The following is a 25,916-nucleotide window of genomic DNA, read 5'->3' on the forward strand; positions in this document are numbered from 1 at the left end:
TTGCTCTTCTTTTTTTTTCTCTTTTTTCTTTTATCTTTTCAGGGAAGAAGAGATGTTATCGAGACGCGATAGAATTATTCGTGATACCGCCATCTTGTCCGGAACGTTCGACATTTTTATGCCTGCATAATAATAAAACTGTGGTATACTACTCGTTCGAGCGGGCAACGATAACAGATCGGGGAGGAGGGGAGAGAAAAGAAAAAAGGAAAAGAAAAAACCAAGTAGCTCTAGCTGACAGGGGCTAGGGATCTTAAAGGCGCTCTTATATCGTCCCCGACATGCTGCGACGTCACTCGCAGCTTCTTCATAATTCTCTCCTCAAGTAGAGAAATAGTTACGAACAAGCAAAGCGAGAGGAAATCTTTAGAGATCTTATTAGCTAGAATAACCATGACGATTATCCTATTTATTTATTTACACACATCTTCCTCCTTTCACGATTCATTCCTAATAAATATTATACACGCGACGAAAGGAAGTAATTAAGATTCCACGCACACCCATCGTTCCTATTAACATTTTAACTTTTTCGCCCCTGAGCAACCTCGATCGAAGATTCAGATTTAACCGACTCGATCCATATATCTCGTTTTTTTTTTTTTACCTCATTTTCCCGTTTCGAAATGTTAGCGACGAAGTTCAAACTGGATATCTCGGGCGAAAAAAAAAACGTTTCACGAACAAATAGATTGCAATTATAACGGTTCAAGACTCTTATCGTCCCTCCTATCCCTATCTCCTCGAGATAAAGTAAAGTATATCGTTGGCAATTCTGATGCAGCAGCTTCCACAGGCGATGCGGCGCGGTGGATGTGGCGAGCTGTGCACAGTAGAAAGATCTCGGGAATTGGAGAAAAAGCGAGTAAAAAAAGGCGGGCTATTGTAGGAATCGGGCTCGTCGTTGGGGCGAGGGGGCGAGGGAAGAAAGAGGGTTCGGGTGGAAGAAAGAATGGAGTAGTCGCGGGGGAGGGAAGAGGGGAAGAGTCAGAGGGATGGAGAAAAAGAGGCGAAGGAAAATGTGGGGGGTTTCCCGGTGGAAACGAACCCTCGGGTGGTGACCAGTGGGCAGCGGCCTCCTTCGGCGGCGTATGTGTGCGCGTATCCGCCGAGGAAAGGCTACGCTATGCACCCCCGCGCGATCCTCCTGGCTTCGCCCACACCCAGGATTTCGGGGGAGAATCCTTGAAAAGCGGAGACCAGGACGCCATTGGCCGCTCCGGGAGCACCGTCTGAGCTCGGCCAATCGTGGCCCGAGTTGATAACGGCGGCGGTTCTTCTCTTCGTTCCGCCTCCTCAAGACGGAGCGGTTTTGGCACGCTATATCAAGCCCTACGTATATATCGGATAACCTATATCGTCCACTTCGTACGTTTCCCTCCGTATGGATCGACCATCTTCTTTTCCACGCTCGAGAAATTTCCTCCCGTCTGGATCGAGTCAACCTTCGGGGTCGTTTGCTACAGCTCTTTCGTTATATATATATATATATATACGTATACTGTCATTTTGAGCTTCTTCTTGCTGCTTCTTTCTTCTCTGTTCTTTCTACGTCGAATTGTTTCTCGTTCCACGATATAGTTTCCACGATTTATGCGATGCTCGTTGGTTGGAGAAGATTCGTTAAAAAATGTCACGACGTTACTCGATGTTCGGCACCGAGTGGAATGTAATGCTAATTGATTTCTGTTACGTTAAAAGGAACGTGAACGGCAAATGCCGTACGGGAAAAAGAGGGAAGAACGAATGTCGATAGATTGGTATCGATAGCGCAGGTGTTATCTCGCGTCGTAAATACATGCTCTGTATCAAGCCGATATCTCGTAGCGAACCTAGTTATTAATATTTAGGTATGCTTAAACGTGTCGTAACAACGTGCAATTTATTCTCGTTCATTATTCCAGCTCGTTATCGATCGATTGTTAAAAAAGAAAAAAAAAAAAAGAGAAAAGGAAAAAAAAACGTCAAGCGTAATTATTTAATACCGTTCGTTACTCGATGACCGATAACGTAACGACGATCCTCCGATAGTGAAACGTAGAAATCGGTCGATAAAAGGGAGATTTTAAATTGTTCGCCATCATATGTTCATTACGTAATAACAAACCAGCATTTCAACGGCGATGATGCGGGATCAATTATCGCAGCGATAGTTTTTTGTGATTAACATCGAACGATATTAATTATAATCACTCCAGGTCGTAATCCGCGATTGAACGACGATTCGAATTCGATTAATAGAAACAGAAAATCGGGGACGGTTGGAAGAAGTATCGGTTCAGCCGATATTTGTAAGTCGATTTATCGCCGAGTAGGATCGCAGGTGGTGTCGTTTTCTTGTCGCGGCAACATCTTGGTTCGCGTGCAAGTTCCGGTCGAGGTTGTTCAAGTTTTAGCAGTTCCCTCTGCCCTCTTTTCTGAAAGGAGGTGAGCGCGCGACTTGGTGCCCCGTAAGTGGCGTAATGGGGCTGCCCCTTCGGTTGACAAGATAAAGAGCGACGATAAGACCCCGTCGTTTCCCCGTTGGAGGGAGCTCGGGAATGGGGAGGGTGCGTGACCGTGGTGTGCCGCGTGACGCGTGTAATAACCGTAGCGCGGCTTCTTGCACGCACCCCATCCCAGAAAACCGAGCGTACGTTTCATTTCTATACCCACGGCTATACTTGCGCGCATCTTGATTACACGACAGGTGCCATCGGGATTTCTCCAACGAGCCCTCGCGACGACCATTCACCTTCCTCTATTTCGCCTCTTTATCGGTCGTCCTCCGCGTCCACGAGCTAAACTCGCGTTTCTGGTCAAACCAGCTCGTCCTCTCGTTCACGTTGAAAAAATTTCCACGAGAAGTTTATTATCGGGCGGTAATAGATGACGTTTCTTTTTTCCCCAGCGCGATTATGGGCCATCGGATTATTATTCAATCGAAGAATAGAGCAGTTTATTAATCGGCGAGGAGAGGAAATACGGTTCGTGTCGCGCAAGAAGCACAATGACGCGTTTCGAATCGCGTAGAGGGGGGAGGAGGAGGGGTGATCGGAACAGGTTGAAACAAGCACGGATCATTTACGCCCAAACTCTCGAATCCATCGAAACGTAAATCGAATGGATATTTTACGGCCATCGCGGGCAGATTACAGGCACAATTAGCATGAGACTACATAATTAATAACTCGATTAATGCGTTGAGGCGGAATGCCCGTCTATTGGCGCTTGTCAACTCTGCCCCGGTCGCCTCTGTCCGTCCGTTCCCGGTTCGTTTGTCCTGGTCACGATTCGTGCCCTCCTATTTACGCCCGCGGACCAACGTCACCGTCGTAATCGATCACATCGATCCTATGTATGTCCCGCGTCGCGCGCTTATGCTTATGCTCGTTCGCCGATACACTCTCACGGGTCGGTAACGCGATTTCTACGCGCTCGGCCGAGTTCGCCGCGAGGCGAAACTCATTAGCGGACCGTTCCATATTCCTGAAGGGAAGTCGTTGCGCGGTTCCACGTTAATTCAGGCCCATTGTCGCCTCGACTGAAAATCTGCCCAATAATTATCCGCTATTAACAGTCCCCTCCCCCTCCCCCGATTAATTGAACCGACTCGGCTTTGATGGCGTTGATATTACACGCGAATCGTTTCTTCCTTCCTTCCTTCCCTCCTTTCTTCCTTCCTCCCTCGAGTTCCTTAGAGAATGTTTTCGACCAACGGTGGAGAGATTCTTCATCTTCGCGACGATATTTTTCTGCTCGTATTTCACGGCTGTACCCCGCGAGATCGCGGAAACGCATAATACGGTATGCAGAAGTACAGAGAGAGAGAGAGAGAGGAGGGGAGGGGACTGAAACGCGGTTGCCTCGCATGCCAGAGACGTCGAACGGTGATAAATTTCTGGGAAAGATTTTTTGGACGCCGAAGCTTTATCGCTTCCTTGCTCCGACAGAGCGTCGAGGTCGACGGGGAATTAGAGGGACGGGCGTTCGTGTACAGGTAGTCGGTATCGAACATTTATCAGCGGCCAAGACGGGGAGGCTGATCTCGAAAGACAACCGCGATTGAGTTACGTTGATTTTATTCCGCATTATTCCACCCGGCACAGCCGCGATACGGAACCGCTCCTTGGCCGGATCAGTTTTATTTTCTCCCTCCCCCCCCTCCCCCTCCGGATTGCGATGGCGCGAGTGGCGAACGTGGTAGCCTGAATCTCTCTAGCTGCCGCCACGCTGGGATTAACGTCATTGCGGTTTTTAAGCAGCCAATTTCCTAATTCGGTTGCCCTCGGATCCCTGATTTATCGCGCTTTTGCCAGTTATTCCGCACTGTCGGTGATTTACGACGCCGCTTCCGTTCCCGTTCCAGTTTCACTTCTTCTTCTCCTTGTTCTTCTTCTTCTTCTTCTTCTTCTTCTTCGATTTTTGAGTTTCTTCCTTTTTCCGCTCCATCCTCCTGTCGCGATCGTAGCCCCGTGGATCGCGATTCTCCGTTTCTTCAATCGAAACTCGGAGAATTGTCGTAGAGACGACCGTACTTCTTGCCTCGACGGAAGAAAGAGAGAAAGGAAAGAAGATTAAAAAAAAAAAAGGAAAAAAAAGAAAAACGGTTCAACGTACTTAACAGATTAATTGAAACGTTCACGGTGCGTGCTACGCATCCGCGTGAGAAATTGGAAGTATTGTCGAGGGGGAACTCGGCTCTCGAGGGAACTCGGGCTATATCCCGTGTATTATTTAAGTCAATAATTAGTTATAATCTCGATACGTAATCGTGGTACGCAACGAATTAACAGTTATAATCAAATCCGTTATCGGCGAACGTAATCATCGCTGGTACATCGTAGCGGCAATTAGACCGGCTGGAACTAATGCGAAACGTAATACAACGAGCGTAATGAGAAACGTCTCGTACGTCTCGTTTCCTGGAACACGCGTTTTATTTTTAGACTTTATCGCTGCGGAAAACGCGGCGAATCAAAAACCCTGTTGCTCCTCTCCCTCGCCCTCTTGAAACTCGATCGTTAATTAATCGATTTAAAAAGAGCAGGGTCGAAGAGATGCCCGTTTTCGAAGGAGACTCGAGGTGGAAAAATTGGCGAGGGGGTGGTGCCGAAAGGTGTTTCCGGCGGCGGGCATTCCATTTCGTGCTCGATCGAGCGCGCTCGATTGTATATTTTTACACGAGCACGCGAAATAATACCCTACTGCGGTTTTAGTTATGCGGGAGGGGGGAATGGGGAAACTGTTGTTCCACACTACGTGCAAAAACAGAAGGTACGCGGTGGGTTCCGATTCACGGTGGACCGATCATTGCGCGAAAACACGAGCGGCTTGTTTTTGCAAGCGGGAAACTCGATCGGGTTTCATTCGTCGGAATACTCCGTTGCTATTTGTAAAAACATACTTAAGAGATAGTTGAACCAGTTTTACCGTTCAACCTGTCCTTTCTCCTATTCTTAATCGTCACTCCTTCCTTCTCCCTTTTTTTAACTCTTCCTCTTTTCTCCAAGGTCCAAAGCTTAGGAAGGAGAGGAAGGAGAGGAGAGGGAGAGGGAGAGGAGAGAGAGGAAATTTGACGAGATAAGAGGAGGAGAGACGGGAGGCGGAAAACAAAGGCAAGAAGGGGAGAAACGGTTGGAAAGAGATCGTTTCGAGGAGGTTAACGAGGAGGACCGTGATTCGAGGTGGTTCTCGATGGAGATCCGGGAGGGTGTGGTGGATAATGGCGAGGACAGCGAAGGCAACGGTAATGGTGGCCCTTGGGACATTGCCTTCGGGATTCGAAGGATCGAATCGAGCGAGGGAACGCTCGTTAGCACCTTCTAACAGTTCTGGAACTGTAGCCGCGTTTATGGATCTTGACACGGTAGTGTCAACCTTCCTCTCCCCTCCCAGTGTCTTGCATCTCCGCCCTTCTTCGTCTTCGCATCAACCGACTCCGACCCCATGGGGTCTGTCCTATCCCCGGCTAATTGTTATCTATCTCTGCCCCTGTTAATTGATGCCCGAGTCCGACACTTGACCGTCGCAATTTTATTCCCCCGTTGCGAGATTTCGCGATCCCGCGCGGAGGGAATGGAAATTTTCGAATTTTCGGCGTGGATGCTGGTCGCGAATTATGAGCTCGATAAATAACGTTGTATATACACCGATACAGCGGATAATTATAATATCTCGTGTATAAATGTTTCGTTACCGTTCTCTCCGCGAGAATATAATAATTTATAAAGAATGGCGGTTAATTATCTTCGCCGCCCGCTTAATTATCTCCGCCATTGTACTTTCAATCGATTTAGCGAGCGAGTTACTATCGCGAGCATCTTCGCGCGTGAATGAAAAACCGCGTTTTCGGCCATCGCCTCGACCGATTTTTCACGATTTCGTTAAATCTCGATAAACCGGCGGCAAGGATTGCAAGAGTTTCTCCTATTTTCCTGTTATTTTTACAAGGAAAGGGGGTTGAGAAAGGGGGGAGGGAAAAGAACCTTTGTCCTTTTGGCGTTCCACGAGTCGGGGCGGTATCAAACGATGGTCGTTAGATCGCCGTTATCGCCGTCGCCGTTAGTTACTCCACCTATTGTAACAATTTCATAGAGGTCCGTGCAGGGTGTGTAAAACCCTGCAACGGCCTCGCGTGTCGGAAGACGATAGTCGTCACAGTGACTGTTATATCAAACGGGGTCGAGATTGCGATAACGACTGGAACATACGTAGGATACACGGTTTACGTACTTACACTCGTACGGAGTAGTTAGCGGGGACGTACTTTCGTCCTACGCACGAGAGGGTGCAATGTCGTAGGACCCCGATATTAACCCCCTTCTTCCCTTTAACCCGCATCGCGGCTATTTTAATCGTACCGATATAACCGCGCCAACAAATTACTCCAACTCTCCCCCTCCTCCCACCTTTCCTCCCCCTTCCTCGCGAATAACCTTCACATACCTCTCTTTCCATCTCGGTCGTGAATTCAACCCGTAAATTTTCTATCGCACGGTTTCCCCTTCTTTCTCGAACTTTTTCGAGAAATGTAGGAAAACGAGAGATTTGGAAAGGATTTGCGTGTATGGGCGCGCGCGCGAGGGAGCCGCTTCTACGCCAGTGGGGTAGGTGGTACGTATGTAAAGGAAGCCCCAGTTCTACGTAAGCCGGAACGGCGGCGTTCGTGGCCGAAGCCAATCTCAGTCGGCGCTGGCCATTTGGCGTTTCCTCGGCCGTGCCGGTCGTGTACACACGAGCTTGCCTTTTATTCCGTTTAACCCCTGCCTCCGAAGGCAGCGGCCTCACCCCTCGGCCGCGCGACCGAGAGGCCAGGCCAGCTTCCTAAATGATTAATTACCGATCTCCATCGCGCGGAGGGATCCCGCAGGAAGGCGGGTCGTTGGACGGCCTTAAAGTAAGCTCATTTCTAAAACGGATATTCCGTGTTCCGCGTGCCATGGAACGGCATTCGGTGGCCTCCCCCTCCTCCTCCAGCTACCACTTGCCTGCCGCCCCCTCGCGTTGCGTAAGCTCGCCAACCAACGGGGTTCCCTCTTCGCGTGGCCGCCGACTTCGCAGAGATTGCCGGCTCGATACCGTTTTCTCCCTCCCCCTCTCTCTCTCTCTCTATATATATATATATGTATATATATGTGTATATGTATATATATGTATATTTGTGTATACTTCTGTGCTCCTCGAGTAAATGAAATGAGCTACGTGCCGGAAAAAAAAAGAGCTTCCACCTCGTTCCGCTGATCGATGGGCGAGAAACTTCTCGCTCTTCGCGTGAAACTAACCGAAACGGATTATATGGGAACCCGTTGCCGTTGGCAGAGGTTTTCTTTCTTTCTTTTTTTTTTTTTGCTTGGCTCGTTGCAATTTTCTTTCTCCTAACGATAAAATTTCTTCCAGAGAAAAATTTTTGTTCTATTTATTTCCCGATAAAGTCCGACGGAGAAAATTCCAATTTCTGCACGATCATTCGTAGCCTCGTTCCGTAGCAGTGGCGTAGTAGTGCAGCACTTTGTTTTGTACACGTTTTGGGGAATATGATTCCGCGGAAACGTAGCGAGAAAGAGGTGATCGGCGGCGCGGAATCTCGGCAAACGATTCTCTTTCGATTCTTTCCGTGTCCTTTCCTCTCTCTCTCTCTCTTCGGTACCCCGTTCCGTTTGCGGGAACCTCTGTGTGCCTGTGTGCGCGTTTTCGTGCGATACGCTGTGTTATCGTTTGCATTGCAAATGGCAACCCACCCCGCCCACATTCAAACACACCGGGATCGGAGGAGCGTGCACGTTTTATGGTGAAATCGGACGCGTGTGCGAGGTCTCTCTCTCTCTCTCTCGCCCGATATATCGAGTCCTACGCGGATGAGTCACGGGAATCGGAACAACCCTAACGATGCCCTCTTAAGGGGGTAGATCTGTCGAATTTCGACACGTTTCACCGCGTTCCCGAATATATTCTTTCTCGAATCGCGAGGGGGAGGGGTAAGAGTGAGTGTAAATTTGTTACACTTGTCTCGCCAACCACTCGTTCGAGAAGATTTCCAAATTTGTAGCATTAATCTTTCGCTACTTTTTTTTTTTTTAGCTTCTCCAACCCGAGCTGGAAGGAAACGAAAAAGCAAATATTTTCCGCGCTGAAACTCCGACATCCAGATTCCTCCTCTCTCCCTCGATTCGTATTTTAATTCGTCGCGCATGTTTTCGCGTACCGCCCCGCTTCCTTTCCACAGTTCTCGTCTCGGCAGGAGTTATTTTTTTTTTTCCCTCTTCTTTATCCCGCGCCAGGTTTACTTAAGATATTAAAGTACTCACCCTTCTTTCAGCCTTCTTTCCCTTCCATCCTCCTCTTTCTCTCTCTCTTTCTCTCCGTTCCTCCGGAGGGAGTTCGGAGATTCCTCCTGCGTCCTTCCCGAGGAGAGTCCTCGAGGGAGTTTGGAGGCACAGCCACGAGGCTCCGCTTAATTTGTAAGCGGATTTTTGCACTAATCAACGGATTTAAGAAGAACAAGCTGAAGAAAGAAGGGGGAGAGGGGCGGGAGGGAGAGCAGAAGAAGAAGGAGAATGCCTGCGAGACCAAAGACGGGGGACACAAGAGAGTCATTTGAATTTATTTTAATTATACTAACGAACAGGCCGTGGAACGAGGGCCTAACGAATTATTTGCTCGAATATGATTGCGCGGAATTTCTAACGAAGGATCGACCGATCTCTGCCCGCATCTTCATCATCATCGGAGGGGGGTGACGAGCATCCTATTTTCCTCGAACGAAGGAACCGCCAACCTTCTCTTAAACTCGATTTTCCTTCCCATGGATAAGACGAAGGGCGAGAAAGAGCGGAAGAAGGAAGATTCGCGCTTTGTTTAATCCGCTCGAATCGAAAAATTGCGGGGTGAAACTCTGATCGAGATCGCTGCCTCCTCCCCTCCCCCGAAGTTGTTAATAAATCATTTCGTTAGCGACGGAGACGTTGAAGGAAAAAAACGCGCGATAATGGATCCGGCCGATTATTCACGGATCTCTCTTCGATCGATCGTGAACGACATTGCAAGTGACGAGCGTGACGACAAACGTTCTTCGCCCTCGTTCTTCGCATCATAGATCGGGGAGAGAGGGAGAGAGAGTTTTCTTTTCTTTCTCGCGATAATATTCTCCCACGGAAAACCGATGGAATGATTTTTCGTCCCATCGAACGATTCCACGGAAGAAATCGGCTCCAAGGCGTAAGAGATTTTTATCTCGAAGCCCAACCGTGGATAATCCCGAGCGGATACACGATTCCACGTATCGTTTCGTTCTCCCGTGATTCCCCAAGTTTGAGAAGCTGGACGAGCCATCTCTCTCCAATTATTTCCACTCTTTTCGAATCGCCGATCGAATTTAAAAGATGCAATAAAAACGTGTTAGAATCTGGACGATCGTATTTCTCTGAGGCTCTCGTTAAGGCCTTGGAGAAAAAGAAAGACGAGGAGAAGGAGGAGGACACGGTAAAAGGGGGATGAACGCCCTTTCGAAAGACGTAAAGGGCTACAAGGGGGGAGGGAGAGAGAGAGGATGGATGGAAAAGAAAGCGTGGTTTCCTTAATGAGAAGTACAGAGTAAAGCTTTCTTCTTTGCGCGTCCTTTTGCCTGCAAGAGGTTCTTCACCCTCCTCCCCTCCTTGGCGAGCTTCCTGTGGCGTGCCGGTCGCCGCGAACAGTCGAATCGGATTCGCGGCTTCGGGGGGACACCCCTGCCTCCCCCTCCTCCTCCCCCTGCTCCGTGTAGACTTTTTTCTCGGCCGGCAGGCGGGCAGGCAGGCAGGCCGGTCGGCCGGCCCCGCTGAAATGCTTCTTGTGTAAGTAAAAATCTAAAGTGACTACCGAGATCTAAGTTTTAATTAGTTTATCTTGGCCGCGTGGCCATTGAATATTTATGAGCTATCGCGGCCGCCGTTGCGGCGCGAGAGAGCAATCAACTGGGAGAGCAGAGGCGGAGGAACAGAGGGAGAGAGAGAGAGAGAGAGAGAGAGAAAGATCGAGGAGGTAGGGATCCTCCGGTCGTGGCCGGGGATGCTGGCAGCAAAAGGGGACGAAGAATGAGATTCCACCGGCCATGGAAAGGAACCGCCTGTGGTTACTGTCATCCCATGGGATTTCGCTTTCGATGTTTCCAACCGGCGGATACTATCCTCCTGGATATAATTGCACGCCCCAACTATACCTCGTTGCCTTGGCAAAAAAGAAAAAAAATATCTCCTCTCCGTGGGAGGATGGGATCGCCCCCCTTCCAGCCGAGTGCAATTACTATTACTCGCTGTAATGAGGATGGAATTAACGATACGATAACGACGATAATGTATATCGATCGCGAATGATTATTGCGATCATTCGTTATTTGATATAACGGTTGGGTATATAGAATAGACTCGAAGGGAATCGTAGGAGAGACGTGGGAGAAAAGGTTTCGAGATTCCTACCTAGCTCCGCTAAATCCACGGGATGGAGAAAGAAAGGAAGGAAGGAGAAAGAATCTATAAGTCCATAAATTTGTGAAGCCAGTCGACACGGAGAGAAAAAGAGAGATCAGGAGGAAAGCGTTTCGAGGGGGGTGAGAAGAAAAATTTATGGCTGGCACCAGTAAAAAAAACAGAAGCAGAACGGCGAGGAATTTTTATTTCCACCAGATTCGTATAATATGGTCCGATATGCTCGGATCTATCCCCGTCGAGAAATGAAAAATATATAAGAGCGAGTCGAAATTACGGGAAATCGCGACGCGATTAATCAAGCGTTGTTTATTCGCGACCTCCCTGAATGGACGATCGAGGGACGACGCTAGGGCGTTCTATAAAAAAAAAAAAAAAAAAAAATACACGACGCCTAGGCGTTTATTATCGCGTTAACGAGATAAAAATTGGTGGCGTTATTTATCAATATCCGTTTTGGCGCAGAAAAACGGAGGCTTTTCGAGTCGAGAAGTTAAATCGAGCGTGAAAAGTTGACGTTCCATGCGGTTGGATAGAATTGTTGGCGATAAAAAAGTTGGTTGAAATAAGTTTTCCACCGAGCCCATTTACGAACGTCATCGCGCTTTCGCGAATATTCGAGGCACGTTTATCTACACGGCAGCGCCACACGTGCTTAACGCGACGCGCTGGGTTACAGATTGTCGATTCATATTTACATTTTAATAACTCTTCTCTTCTACCTTGTCACTCTCGTTCTCTCTCGACAACGACACGGCAACCACGATGCACATTCACGCGGACGCCACGAGCTTTTCCTTCCTATTTCATCCTCTCTTTCTTCCGTCGAATTATAAATACACGCGTGTGCGCGTATACGTGTATTAACGCGCTTGTCGCCCTATTAAAAGAGAGGAGGGAAAAAGAAAAAAGAAAAAACAATAGATAAAAAATAAAAGAAACAAAAGAGGGAGGGAGGATCTTCCTCGTTTTAAAACCTATGTCCCGTGTCAATATCGGAATCGTTAGCGGTGGCTCGAAAAAGGTAAAAAGAAAAAAAAAAAAAAAGAAAGGAAAAGAAAAAAAAAAAAATACAATTTCACGCACGCTACGCGAGCGAAACTACGCGTGCGTAAGGCAATTCAAGTTTTTCGTTCATTCATTATCTTTCTTTTCTTCTTTTTTTTCTTTTTTTATTTTTTTTCTCTTTCTTTTTTTTTTTTTGCATTTTTTATTCACCAGGGAAAAATATCTGTGGGATATACACGATAATGCATACAATCTATTCTTAATTTAATGCGCATGAAATTTTTGGTTTAATAAGCGCAGCTCGTAGACGCATTCTACCATGTAACTCTTTATAATTATATCATCGAACGAAGCGGAGGTTACGCATCCCTTTATCCTCCTCTCTCCAGCTTTCTCATTTTTAATCGCACACACCGTAATTATAATAATTCGAATTTCAAATGCGGTCCGTATCCAACGGTATACGCGCTTTAGGCAAATATTTTTCTGGTCATTGGACATCGAGCGGCAAATAATAATTTTTGATACGTTTGTATTACGACGATTCGGGGGCACGTTTTCGCAATTATTATGGTTATATTCGCGTGTCCGCTTATTATTACGTACAGAGTGAAAATTTTATTCGTTTCAATAATTACCAACCCGTGAATACGGGCGCGATCTTTTATGTACATTGTTAAAATTCCCAGGAAAACGACGATCGTCGGCAAAAAAAAAGTCGTCTCTCGAAAAAATTTCTCGAAAATTTTTCTCCTTCGAATCGAGCTCTCGTCGAGCATTTTTTTCTTTTTTTTTTTTTTACCATCTCCCCTGAAAATCTTATCTCTTCTTCTCGCAACGAATGTTAAGATAATCGCGATACAATTCCGCGTGAACGCGTACAATGTGAATATTATTCGACTTGTAAAAAGAAAGAGAGAGAGAGAGAGAGAGAGAGCGGTTTCTCCTTTCTTTCTTTTTTTTTTTATTCCGAAATGATGATTATCGTACGGTTCGTGTTCTTTGGCGTTTTTTTCTTCTCTCTTTTTTTTTTTTTTTACCATCTTCGTGACATCGACGCGAGGAAAGAAGAAGAAGAACGCGCGACGGCTGCTCGACCGTGCCAGGGGAGAGCATTTAAATTTAAAAGGACCCAAGTTCGAAGTTTTAAGCAGAGCGAAAGAAGTTCGTTGTCCCTTCTACGGGTCTGCGTATTCGGGAGCGTATTTGCATGAGAAAAGTGTTCTACAATTCCTTCGATTACACACTCGCCACCATGGTGGTTCCAAAGATAGCTCACATTCTAGGAAACTCTTTTCATCCGTGTATCTTCGTAACGATGAACTTTTCAGATAGATGTGACACCTTACACGTGTTCCATTTACCAGGGGCCAGCCTCGAGCCCCGACTCTTTACGAGGGATATTGTTCACGCTCCATACGTTTCATCCCTTTTTCTATTCGATTCTTCCTTTGACGCGCCTCCCCACCTCTTTCTACGTTCACCCGATCTCCTCGAGACGACGCTTCTTCCTAAAAATACAATGTAAATTCTCCCAGAAATTTCATGATTTCGTGAAACGCGTGTCGTGCGCAATATATTTCAAATCGTTATTACGTATTAATTTCCAAGAGACACGATCAATCGCCTTGCTTATTTTATACGTCTTTTTATAATATATATATATATATATGCGTCCGTGAAAACAAATATTTCGCCCGTGTTTCCGCGTAATCCTTTGCCCTCTCCTCGAAGGATAACGAGCCACGCGGTTCCCAATGGAGGTTGATATTGGCGGTTGATTATCAATTTTCTACCAATTTGGTTCCACTTGTAGCGGCGCCAGCTTTTGTCCCGCTAATCACCCCTTGGCTACCGCTTTCACCCCCCGCCGGGTACATCCGATCCGCTTTGCATATTACGCCACGATATATCTCTCTCTCTGCTATTCTGCACCGCTCCACGAGTATCTCGCCCCACGTCGCCTTTCTTTTCACCCCTCGAAAAAAAAAAACGTTCGCTCACCCACCACCAGCTGGAAAGCGCAATTGAAAAAGATAACCTCGTCACTTGACACTCGCGCGAGTTAAGCCGCGTTAAGCGTGTGAAATGTTGCGATCCTCCAAGTTTTCGAGAAGATATCGAAGATCGGAGTCTCGAAAATCCTATCTTTCAATCATTCTTGAATCGTCCGTTTTCGTTGGAGGGAGGGTTCGACCGAGTCGGCAAGCGTCTGCTCGAGTCGAAGGTTCTAGTTTTTCGCGAATTAACGTCCCGACAGAGGGACGTTCGCAACGTTCGCAAAACAACGCGGAGGGATCAAACGGTGGACGCTTATGGGATCAGCGATCTGAAAACGTTGTGTTGTTTCAGGTGAGCCAGCTCTCACGCGCCACACCCTGTTTTCCACACTCGCTGGATCCCTCTCCCCCTCCACTCTCCCCACCCCTCCCCTCCCGCGATCCCTCACCGCGGCCGATCAGAATTTTGAAATCGCTCGGTCTAGCGGCTAACAAAATTTTTATTCCTCCGAAAAATACGAGTGACGCGTAGCTGGTACGCTCCATTCCGAGAGTCGACAAACATTTTCTGGGCTCGATTCAAATTTCACGCGAAACCGTTCTTCTCTCTCTCTCTCTTTTCTGCCCCCTCTGTATCGACTTATTTATCGTAGGGTTCGAGGATCGATGACGATATACTTTTGAAAAGTAGCAAGAGTAGGAGGAGGAGGAGGAGGAGGAAGTTAATCGCGTGACCGTTTAACACCGGTCAAATTAAACCTCCATTAAACAGCCGGAGAGGCCGGGTGTTTATTTTTTTGACGTTCATTAAAATTTATTCGCCATTACGCGCGAGCCGAGGGGTTGGCTATGAAATAAAACGGTAGTATTCCGAGTGTCGTCGAGCCTGCTCAAAATTCCAGGCGTCTGTCGGCAATAAACGCTGTATCACTGTTCCTGCCCGCTATTAAATACCGCTTTTGCCCGCGCTTTCTCGCCTTTAACCGAATCCCGCGAATCTGTGCATCGCGGCAAACGCGCATCCATCAACGGCGGATAAGCTTTTTGGGAGAATATAAGCGAATACTTCTTGTAATTTCGTTTCGCAATGGGAAAGGAAGAGATTTCATTCTCTCTCCCCTCCAACATAGGAGAAGATAATGGTACGCGTTTAAAAAATACACGTATTATAACGGCGGCGTTTACACAGGGAAGAAGGGAGCAACGTCAATATTCAGCGATGACGGTGGCAGAGGAGCAGAGCATGATCGTTTGTGACACCAATGACCAATCGACGCAGGAGGGAGGTGGGCGCGGTAATGGGAAAGCCATGCACGCCGGCCCGATTCGCCACTCGCATAAAATTAACCAGCTCGCTCGTTCGTTCGTTCGTTCGTTCGTTCATTTTAATTAACGAAACACCGCGAGGGCATCGCGAACGGTATACGTCTATCTCTTGGACGCGGCATGGTGGCACGTTTTACACGAGGCCGTGTGAAAAACCGCACGATCTCGATTGCTCGCTCACTTTGTTTCGAGCCGCGATTCGAAATCGCGGGCAAAGAGGATTAACGGTACGTTTCGTCGTTCCTCCATCGTCATCCTCCGTGGGAAGGGGGAGGGTGACAAGAGTTTTTCGCGAATTTCTCCTCAAATTTCTCCGTGGCCGCCCTCCTAGTCCCTGTGGCGTCCTTCGAGAGTTCGTGCAGGGATTCTTCGATGCTGGTGATCGAGGAGGAGGAGGAGGAAGAGGGCCGTATAAGGTTAAGGTGTAGAGCGGGTCGGTGGCACGATGATGTCTCTATCTACGACGAAATAGCGGGTCCGTTAGGTGTGCGAGGGGCCCCCGATGCAACACGTGTGCACGTAGATGGACGTGCGTGTATGTGCAAGCACACACAGGCGCCATCGAAGCATGCAACGAGCCCAGGGTCACCCGGGGTCAGCCAGTCACGGAGTTAATTAGACGCCGTGCCTCGGCAACTCACGTGGCACCAGCATGTTCAGATATCAATCTTCGGTTTCTCCGCTCCTGGATGGACCCGTGCTCGGTTTTCTTAAAAAAGATTCTCTCATCCTCCCCCCTTATATACCCCCGTTCGACGAAAAATGGGTGGAATCGTGGTTTAGATTCCTCTCCAGCCTCGATACAAACTTTCCTCTCCTCCTCGCGTCCTTTTAATTAAGTTCGAGGAGCGAAATTCGCGCGGCTGTCTCGGGATGGAATTGTCGAGAAACTCATGCTCCCTTTTCCACGTTTTCCGCTCGAACGGAGCTTTTCGCCGATTTCTTCGTCGTCGAAGAAAACGACTTTTGGTCGTTTGTGGTATAACTTTACCACCCTCCCACGCCCGACCGACTTGATTATCCCGGCTAATTTGGCTTCCCCATTTGCCGGAGAGATAGGAAACCGGAGAGAGAGGAAGCCCTTTCCCTTTCTTCTTCGTCCGTCAGGAGACGTAAGACCACCACCACCTTTGGGTCTTACCTTTCCGCCGCTCTCTTAACAAGCGCGTCCCCGTGAAACCGACTATCTGCAATTAGCCAGCCACATTTATATGACCTGATTACGCCTCTCTGCCAACTTCCTTTAATCCGTCGGCGAATCCCTAAGCGAAATCTGGAAACATCTTGCCAACCTTTCTTCTCCTTCTCTTCCTCCTTCTTTTTCTTCCTCTTCCTCTCCTTGATAACGATAACTCCCCTTCCTTCCATCCCGTTTCTCTTCGTTTATCTCATTCTCTATTCATTTCCAAATCGCTTTCCTCTCTTTCACCCCCTTCCTCTTCCTTCGCTCCAATATTATTTTTCTTACACGCGAGACGTCACGCGAGATTATTTACGAAGCGAGGAAAGCGAGAGGGAGAGGAGGGCACTTCATTAAGGTGTAGGATGATAACGAGGAGGATTTCGAGGAAGAACGCGTCGAATGCCCCGCTCCGGATTTTAGCGTTAAGGGTTTCGCTTACGCGGTTCGACGGGAACGTGCGAAGTCTCGAACGGAGGTGAAGGAGGAGGAGGCGGCGGAGATAGAGATGAAAACTCGTGGAATCGTGGAACGAGAGGAAGAGGAAGAGGAGTAGAAACGCGGGATGACGGAGGGTTCGGGTGTAGGTCCGCCGCCCCTGCTGCCTCGTTGGAGATGGAAGCAATAGGGATCAACTAGTATGCAAATCGCATGTAAATATCGTTCACTCTCCCGGTACCGAACCAGCTAAAGCCTCTCTCTCTCTCCCTCTCTCCCTCTCTCTCTCGATGTCTGTGTCTCTCCACGCTCTCTCTCTTTCTTCCCCACTCGACGTTTCGCTCTCTCGGTTGTCGAGTACCGAAGAGAAGAAATCAAAGCAGGGGACAAAGCAAGCGCAGACGAGATCGTGACGGAATTCTTTCTCGTTCTTCCGCTTACCCATTCCCTTCGGGCTGAGCTGGCAGCCACCACCCCTCCCCCTCTCGAAAGTATTTGCTTTTCTCCATCTCGACTCTCCCCAACGATGCGTTTCACCCGAGTGGGTGTTACCGAGCTATGGGATCGTCGTCGTTAGATCTTAATTAATTTATTTTTAAGCGGGGAACGCGTGCTTTGGGACGTGTTTCCAAGGGAAAAGAGACGAGCGAGGAGAAACGGTGTCTTGTCTTTTTTTTTTCTTTTTACGAGTCGAACGAGAAATTCGTAATATTTCTCGCGAATAAACATCGAATTCTTTTTTCGAATTATCGCGGTAAACGGATGCGTAGCTCGGGGAAGCCGGCGAAGCATTGAAAAAAGAAAAGAAAAAGGAAAATCTTTTAATCGTAGAAAAGTTCTCACGTTTCAAGGTGAGTTTCCAAGAGAGTCTAACGGAATAATCGAGCGATATTGTGGGTAGCTTTCTCACTATTGCCAATCGTAAACGTGAGAGCCGTTCTCAGCAACTGTGACATAATGTCCTCTCGTTCGTCCGTGTCCCGACGTTTCTGTCGTTTTCGTCGTCGCAACGAAAGTTTCGCACGATCCGCTCCCTCCGTTGGATCCGATACTTGTAGTAATTTTCGTCCTTTCAAAAATCATCTTTCCACGATCTCGAACGCGAACAATTCAAAATTCGTTCGAGAGAATTTAAAGAAATTTATTAATCCCTAAAGAGGAGAGAAGTAGACGAAACGAACGACACGGCGCATAATCGGCCACAGGACAGGGCTTAACAGGGACGGGTATTAGTCGCGGAATTATATGACGACTTCTATCTTATTTAGGTCTGCGTGGTGATGGGGCGAGGGGTGGAGTGGGATGGTGCGAGATCCCGTGAAAAGAGGGTGAGTAAGAGACGGAGTAAGACCTCTCTAACTCCAGGTATTTTCATCCTTTATATATATATATATATATATTCCTCGACCTCGGTGGTGCCGAGAGCAGGATTACTTGGAGAGACCCTGAGAACTTATTCTCTCCCTTTCTTACGCAACGCCTCTCGCCTCCTCCGCCAAAACCCCGCTCAACGTCTTCCTTTACTCCCTATGTCTCTCCCCGGCCTTCTTCCGCATTACCATTCTCAAAATTCTCGATAAACCGGGGGCTTCCGCCGTGACGTTTCGCCCCTCTCCCCTCCCCCACGGAGAAAACCGCCACGCTTTCGCGCCTTCTATTTTATCGCGCGAAAGCCAACGGTATAATCGAGATTTCCGCTCGAACAATGCCGTTAAACACTTTCGTTCCTTCGATACCCCGTCGATACCTCCAAGTATCCGCGCGGTAATAATTGTCTAAGGATGAAATTAAATTCCCTCCCTCTCCCTGCAACGTGTCGAGGAGGAGCGAAGTCGAAGTGAAATCGATTTCTTTTCTTTTTTCTTAGCCGATCGACGACGATGGTTGCCGCATGGATGTAATCTCCGCAACATTGTAATCTCGCGAGAATCTATGAAAAATTTACATGCGAAAAGGGTGTGGAAGAGGGGTGGGAGGGGTAAGAAGGTAAGAAGGAGGCGGAGAGGTAGGAAAGTGAAACGGAAACGGAACGAAAGTGGCGAAATTCTCGGTATGCACTCCCGAGGAGGATGTCAGAATCTTTGAACAGCTTGATACTTACAACTTTACGGATATTCGGCGGAGTTGCGAGAGTATTTTCTATGCAAAAGAGTTGAAAACGTAAGATGGTCCTAGCCTAGGGAAGAGGGGAGGCGAGGACAGGGGGAGGGCGAGGGGACACGGAGAGGAAAATCATGGGGAGTGAGCAGAAGGTGCGGCGGTTGCAGCCGACGGCACGTTTTAATAATGCCTTTCCCTCCGCCGACCAACAACGAGGAAGAAGTTTAACGAAGATTGTGCCAGATACTTTTAATTGCTATTCCTCCTCCTCCTCCTCCTCCTCCTCTCTGCTCACGACGGCGACCGATCCTGGAAAATGAAGGGAGGACTCGCCAGGAGGACGCGCCTCCCTCCATCCTTTCCAAACCTCTGCCACCCCCAGAAAAATCCCCCTTCCTCCTCTCTCTTCCTCTCTTTCCCTCTCTCTATATTCCCTCTCGTCCCCTCCTCGCTTTACAGTCTTTTTATCCACCGTCCCGTGGACCCTCGTGATTTTATCGTCCTTGTATCCTCTCGACTCCCGTCCGCCGAAGAGGTTTGTTATTCCACCGGTAGATAGGCGACAAAGGAATTAATCGGGTCGTCTCTTCCTCCCTCTCTTCTCGAGAGAGAGAGAGAGAGAAGAGAGAGAGGACTCTCTCCCCCCTCTCTTTGTCGTTCGAGTACCGTCAATTAAATTGAAACGTTAAAAACCGGAGATAAATTGAAACGAACGTGCGAATGCTGTGTTTCCCTGTACCCCCTTCCCTTCGATTTTCCCTTCGATTCTGGAAGCGGGCGGGCGACTCGAACAGGAATTCGCGTCACACGCGACACGCTGACTCTTAACTCTTCCTGAAAAGCGAACTCTCTTTTCTTTCATTCCTCCTCTCTCCTTCCACCGCGAATAACGGGGGAAGCGCGTTCCCTTCCTCATTTCTCCGCCCTTAAATACCCATCCCCGACATGGGATCAGCGGGGGGGAGGTCGAAAAGGAAAAAAGATCGATTCGATGGAGTTTCCCTCGTAGAAATTCGCGCGCTTCCTGTCGCTCGTTCCGTCGCGAATGAACGAATGGGTGGAGAGCGCGTGGCGCGCGTGCACAACGAAGAGGAGAAGGTCCTATAATACGAAGTCTAAAAATCAAAACACATTAATCTCGGCCACGTGGCGTAGGATCGCGCGCGCGCCGGTAACAAAACATTTTCCCCCACCCCCCGGTGTATATATACACGGGTGCTACTTTCGACGACACTTGCGGCACCGTTTAAGTTTCAATACGTTCTCCATTTACCCGTCCGCCCATCCGTCCGCGCGCGTATGCGTAACCATCCCTTTATTTATTTGAATAAGCCGTGCTCGGTAGCCGTGTTTTCTCTTTGCGAATTTATTCGTTGGGTGAAGTGGGTATTGAACGGCGATGGACGAGTAGGGTGGACAGGTAGGCCATTGTTCGATCTCGAGTCGAATCAAACGCAGCGGAGCCCCCTCCTTCGCCGTAATACGCGCGTGGGCGATCTCTCGATTCTTCTCCCGGATGACTAATCGTGATCGTGATCAATCGTCGCCGATGATCGTCAAGAGTCGTGTAGGCAGTTTCTCAAATGCGTTCCTCTGATTGCGCGTACGTATGCTCTGTTCATAGATTTTATATCGATTGTCTGGGGAATATATAATGGAAATTGACTTCAAACGACGGGAAGGAAAATTGAAACGTTCGCCCCGAATTTCTTGCAACACGCACGTGGAGGAAGAGATACACACGTAACCGCTTATCTAATTCAATTTGGTAATATCATGCCCATTGAGAGAATAAATGATTACCGGGAAGATATGAAGTTATCTGGTCCCGCGGGACGCGTAAATTGCCATTACCCGGCGGAGCGAAGCGAGAGAGGAAGAGAGAGAGAGAGAGAGAGAAGCCCGCGGCTTTCTGGGGGAAGATCCCGCTCGAGGATCTTAATTATTAATCGTTCCCGTTAATCACGCCAATCGGACGCGTGAAATATCACGTTGAAACGTTGCCACCGCGCCGGGGAAAACGATTTTTCTCCAACGCCGATTTATCTTCCTTCCCAACCGCGATACGAGAATTTCCGAAATCTTACGAAATGCTCCTCGTAAAATCTGCTGCACCGAGTGAAAATGCACGAAAATAATAGATCAGCGAGCTATTTACTCGAAGTTTCGTCATTTAAGAGCGAATCTTAATGGAGAATCGGTGAATTTCTCAATAGTCACTGTTTGCCACGGTAATTAACAATTCTCTCTTCTCTTCTGTTGCACGAGAAGAAAAATCTTTCATCGAAGCGTTCGAAAAAATCTATTGCAACACGTTTGCAACACGGGAGGGAACGGAAAAAAGAAGAAGAGACGTGTCGGATAACAATTCTCTCTTCATCGAGAAATTTGTTGCAATTGAAGAAAAAATCTGTAATCAAAGCGTTGGAAAACACGCGTCGAAAAAATCTATTACAACACGGGAAGAAACATGGAGGGAAAAAAAAGAAAAAGAGAAGAAGAAGAGGGGAGGGAAACATGTAGGAGGATGACGAGCGAGATACCGACGTGTTCTCGTGGGGTGTAGCCGGTCGAATGCCAACCGTCGTACTACTCGATTGGACGGATATATTCGTTGCGCGGTGATCACGAAATCCGAGGGTGAAGCTGACGGACGCGAGGGGGGATGAGGGCAACAAGAGCAAGAGCTAAGGGGTGGAGGTTGACTGTGCTGGCTGGATTTCGAGGGGTGCCAATGGAAAATCGTGACGGTTAGAGGGGGCGCGAACAATGCGCCGGAGATTTAGCGTGACACCGACGGTGTGCAAAACCAATCCTCCACGACGAATATTTTTCTGACTTTCGAAACAATTCTCCTCGTGCTCCAAAGATTTTCCCTTTTCTTTTTCCCTCGAAACACGAATCTACGCGACATCTCTTCTGCTATTTCGTAAATATATAAACACACGTACACGTATGCACGAGAAATTAATCGCGGCAACACCTATATCGCTATCGTTGTTATCATCGTTTCGTAAGCCGAGGGGAACGCCGTACGACGAATCTTTATTCGTGCGTGGATCGTCGAGCGAAGCGGACGCGACGACGCGCTAGGCGTACTATAAATATTTATAATATTCCAAAGCGCGCTGTAACTGCGTAGAAGAATCTCGTTACCGTATTTCGTTCGAGCACATTTATATACCTTGGAAGAGGTATCGAGGTTTTCAACGGCGATATTCTTCCTTTCCGGAAAAAGAGAAGGTAAAGAGACGATTCGATGATTCGTCAAATTTTTTTCCCTTATCTGACGGTCTGATTCACAAATCTTCTCCGCTAAGTAGGGGGTTTTGACCGAGAAGAGAACGAGGGGGTTGGTGGTGCCCTCTCTCTCCCCCTTCTCTCTACCCCAGCATCCCGATGGAGCGTGAAAAACAGAGGGGTCCATTGTAACCTCGTCCTGTGGCTAATGCGACTGTCGTCGGTGTAGGAAACCGGGTGTACGGGGTCTCGTCCTCGGCGAACATTAGCCAACGGTCGTTTAGCTGGAAATCCTCGCGGGGCACGCTCTTTGGGTTCCGGCTCGTTTGAAAGCGGATTTTTTTCAGCTGCCCTTTCGCACCGAAGTCGAGCACCATCCCCCAATCCTTCCTCGTACGTATTTAATTGTTTTTCTCTCGTTTACGCGTCCTCCTTATTTCTTTTATCCTCGAGAGGCCACGTTTCAACTCGATAGATTTCAACGTTATGCTCAATTAACGAGAGCGCGGTATCGATACGTCGTAAATATCGTTGCTTAGATGTTCGTTTCTTTATCGAGAAACGTATATAGCCATCCCGAGATCATCTCGAGTTGCTGGAAAGGGTTAAAAAACTTTATTTTTCATCTTTCCTGCTACCTTGTGTCATTTCCTCTCACGGCGTTCGAAAAACGTTCCCACGCGCGATAAACGAATGCGATAAACAGATGGATAATCCAGAAGAGGACAAACTTTGTTTTGCTTTTTTTCTCCTCCTTATTTCCCAACGGTCGGCTTTTTTTCCTCGACCATATAAGCCACGCTGCACGTTACGTACATTATCGGCAGCGTATAACCTTTTTCCAACTTTAGACCAGAGACACGGTAGACGTGGAGAGAGATAAGGAATTTGCCGGTCGGTAAAAATTATCCGCAATAAACATGTCATCGTTTTGCCTTTATTACTTTTATCGCAAGCGAAACGAGTGTGCAAGTCCGAACTATATCTGGCTTTGCATCACCGGTGTATAAGTCTAGCCACGAGGTAGGAAGGATTGTCTGGTGTCCGATCTCCGTGGGAGCTGGCGCACTCTAGTTAAGCCGTCATAGTCTTCCGCTGCCCTGACTATCTATACCAATTAATCCTATGCTGCCACCGACGTCTCTCCACGTTCACCGGTTAATCCGATTCCCGTTTGTTCTCCTTCTCTCCGCGAATAATATTTCTCGACTTCCGTTCGACTCGGAGGAGTGATCGTCCGTTGAAGAGACTCGATATTTACGCGTATATTTGGGATATATATTTCGGGTAGGCGTGGAAAAAACGAGGAGAGAAAAGGAGAGAGAATGGAACGGAGGGATAGGAGCGAGGGGAAAGGGAACGATCGCGATTAGCTCGAATATATGCAAACGCGCGGAGGGTATAGAATTCCAGGTATATACGTAATACAAACGCGTGAAGGGAATGCGATCAACGAGCCGATAAATCGGTTAATCGAGGAATATCTTACGCGTGCGTCGCTTAATAGCGCGAGTGCACACGGATTTCTACGAGGAATTCATTGCTCTTCTTAAATGAAATTTCGCGAAATCGAGGAAAGCTCCTCTTACCACGCGCCTGTTAAGCGCAGAAAAGACACGCGTCACCTTTGTCCCGCTGTTTCCGACGCATCCGACCGAGAGGGAAAAAGAGGAAGAGAGAGAGAGAGAGAGTGAAATGGAGGGGGACGTTGTTCTTTTAACACGGCTTTAGGGGGTCCTTTATGCTGACACAAATATCGCTTATGCCGGCGTCGCGTCGCTGTTTTGGCGGAGCCCATCGAGCATTGTGCCTTCCAAGGCCGTGTGTACCAAACACCGAGCTATGTGTACCCAGCAAACACGCTCGTCACGTGGCGGCCCTGATCCCTTCCGTAGCCGCGGACTCCCCCTTACGGATTTGCGCAACGGGTCAGCCTATATTCCCTTCGGAACCACGCGACCCCCGAACAACCTCTTCCCATTACGCTTGATACCGAAACCTTCTCCGCACTTTTGCCCGCAGTTCCGCTCCGTGGACCTCTCGCAGGGCGCCGCGGGTACCGGCAAACACACGTGCGAGCGCGATCAGCTCGGCGTCAGCTTTATTTGCCCGCGCACACCCGACTTTTTCTTTTTCCCTCCCTTCCTTTTTTCACTTTATTTCACTTCCGAATATCGCTTGCTCAAATTGGAAATGATTATCGAACGATCCTATTCCGTTTCTCCTCGAAGAAGATAGATCTTAAATTCGGTAGATAGAGCGTGTTGCATGTATCGCGAGGATAGTACAACGGAGATACGATTCGACGAGACAAACGCATCGGTGCGCGTCATTTTCCTCGGGATCTCGATCTACGCGTCGAGATTAATTACAGGATACGTCGATGTGGAGGACAATTGACCGGAAGAGCGTGTCCTTAACGCGGGGTGAGCTTTATGACGGATAAACGTCCACAGCTCGTTTCCTCCCCTCTGTTCCAGCGTATCTCTCTGTTTCTCTCGAGGTTGAGGGTGTGAGAAGAGTCTGGAAACTTCACTGGAAAGTGATAAATAACGGGGATGCGGGGCAAAATCGTGTGGAACGGCGGGGAGGGGCTTTCGAAAGGGCACACGCCATTACCTCCGATGTGTTCGCGGGACGACAACCGCGACGAGAGGAGGAGACTTAGCCGCGTCGTCGAACGATGATCGCGATACACCAGTGAACCGGAGGAGGAGGAGGTCGAAGGAAGAGGATTGAAAAGAGGGAAGGAAGGGGCTTTACCCTCGGGCCGAAAATGAAAATCGTATTGTCGTGCGGACTCCCTTATGAGGGAAAAAGCCGGGCATTATGTTCGCGTTAGCCGGCAGCGGCTGAAGACAGCGGTCAGCGCTCTTTCACGACGGTCATCAATGCGCGTCATCAATAATCGCGCCCTGACAGCTTCCCCTGCTCGAACGCTCCTGCGTGGATTTAGATCCTCCTCGATCCAACGATCCGATTCCGGCGAATGTTGGTGGTGAAAACGGGCACAAAGGAACGATTATTCGGGGAGGGGAGAAGTAAACAATATCGACGATGATTCGTTGGAATCTCTCCTTTGCTTCGAGAGAGGGATAAGGAGCATAAATCGGTTAAAAGCTCGCTGAGATGGTGATTGCTACGACGAAGAAATGGGTTCAAAGTCGTAGAAGAATCGCGGAAGAATTGGAAGGAAAACGTATGGACGACTCCTCCATCCCTGCTTTAAGATAGTTTCTCCCGTTTCGTTGGAAAAGTTTGGCGATTTATGCGCCTCTTCTTCGCAAGTGTCTTTCTATCGAAGACTCTCTCTCTTTCTCTCTCGGTTCGAACGCGTGCCATCGTAAAAATGGTTGGGCTTTTAAACGGTGGGCCACGAAGCCACCTGGCGCGCCTCGATCCTCGCACGTGTCGAAAGACATTAAGTCGACACGGTGGAGGAATATGAAGTGTAATGACGCCGCGGGGAAAGGGGAAAGGAGGCGAGCGACGCGGTGGTGCACGATGTGTCGCGTACACGGCATCGATCTTCATCCATCAGCCACGCCTTCGGTTTTTCCCAACCGAGGATTCCTTTGCGGTTTTTCCGCTCGAGCGGCAGATGCGTATCGGCCGCTCCAACTTTTCGGCCGCGCGAACCTCGATTCATCATCATCGCGATCTCAACGAGCCTCGTCGATTCAC

At 48.4% G+C, this 25,916-nt stretch overlaps 1 long non-coding RNA gene across 1 annotated transcript in view; it reads right to left on the reverse strand.

Moving 5' to 3' along the window:
• LOC133666767 (uncharacterized) overlaps positions 1 to 25,916 on the reverse strand; it is a 113,613-nt gene continuing 87,697 nt past the window's right edge. Inside the window, exon 2 of the long non-coding RNA XR_009831370.1 lies at positions 1 to 25,916. This exon is cut by the window's right edge and continues 3,931 nt beyond it. This is a non-coding gene — a long non-coding RNA (uncharacterized LOC133666767).

This window comes from Apis cerana, linkage group LG10, assembly GCF_029169275.1.
Source record: "Apis cerana isolate GH-2021 linkage group LG10, AcerK_1.0, whole genome shotgun sequence".
NCBI classification, from domain to species: Eukaryota; Metazoa; Arthropoda; class Insecta; order Hymenoptera; family Apidae; genus Apis; species Apis cerana.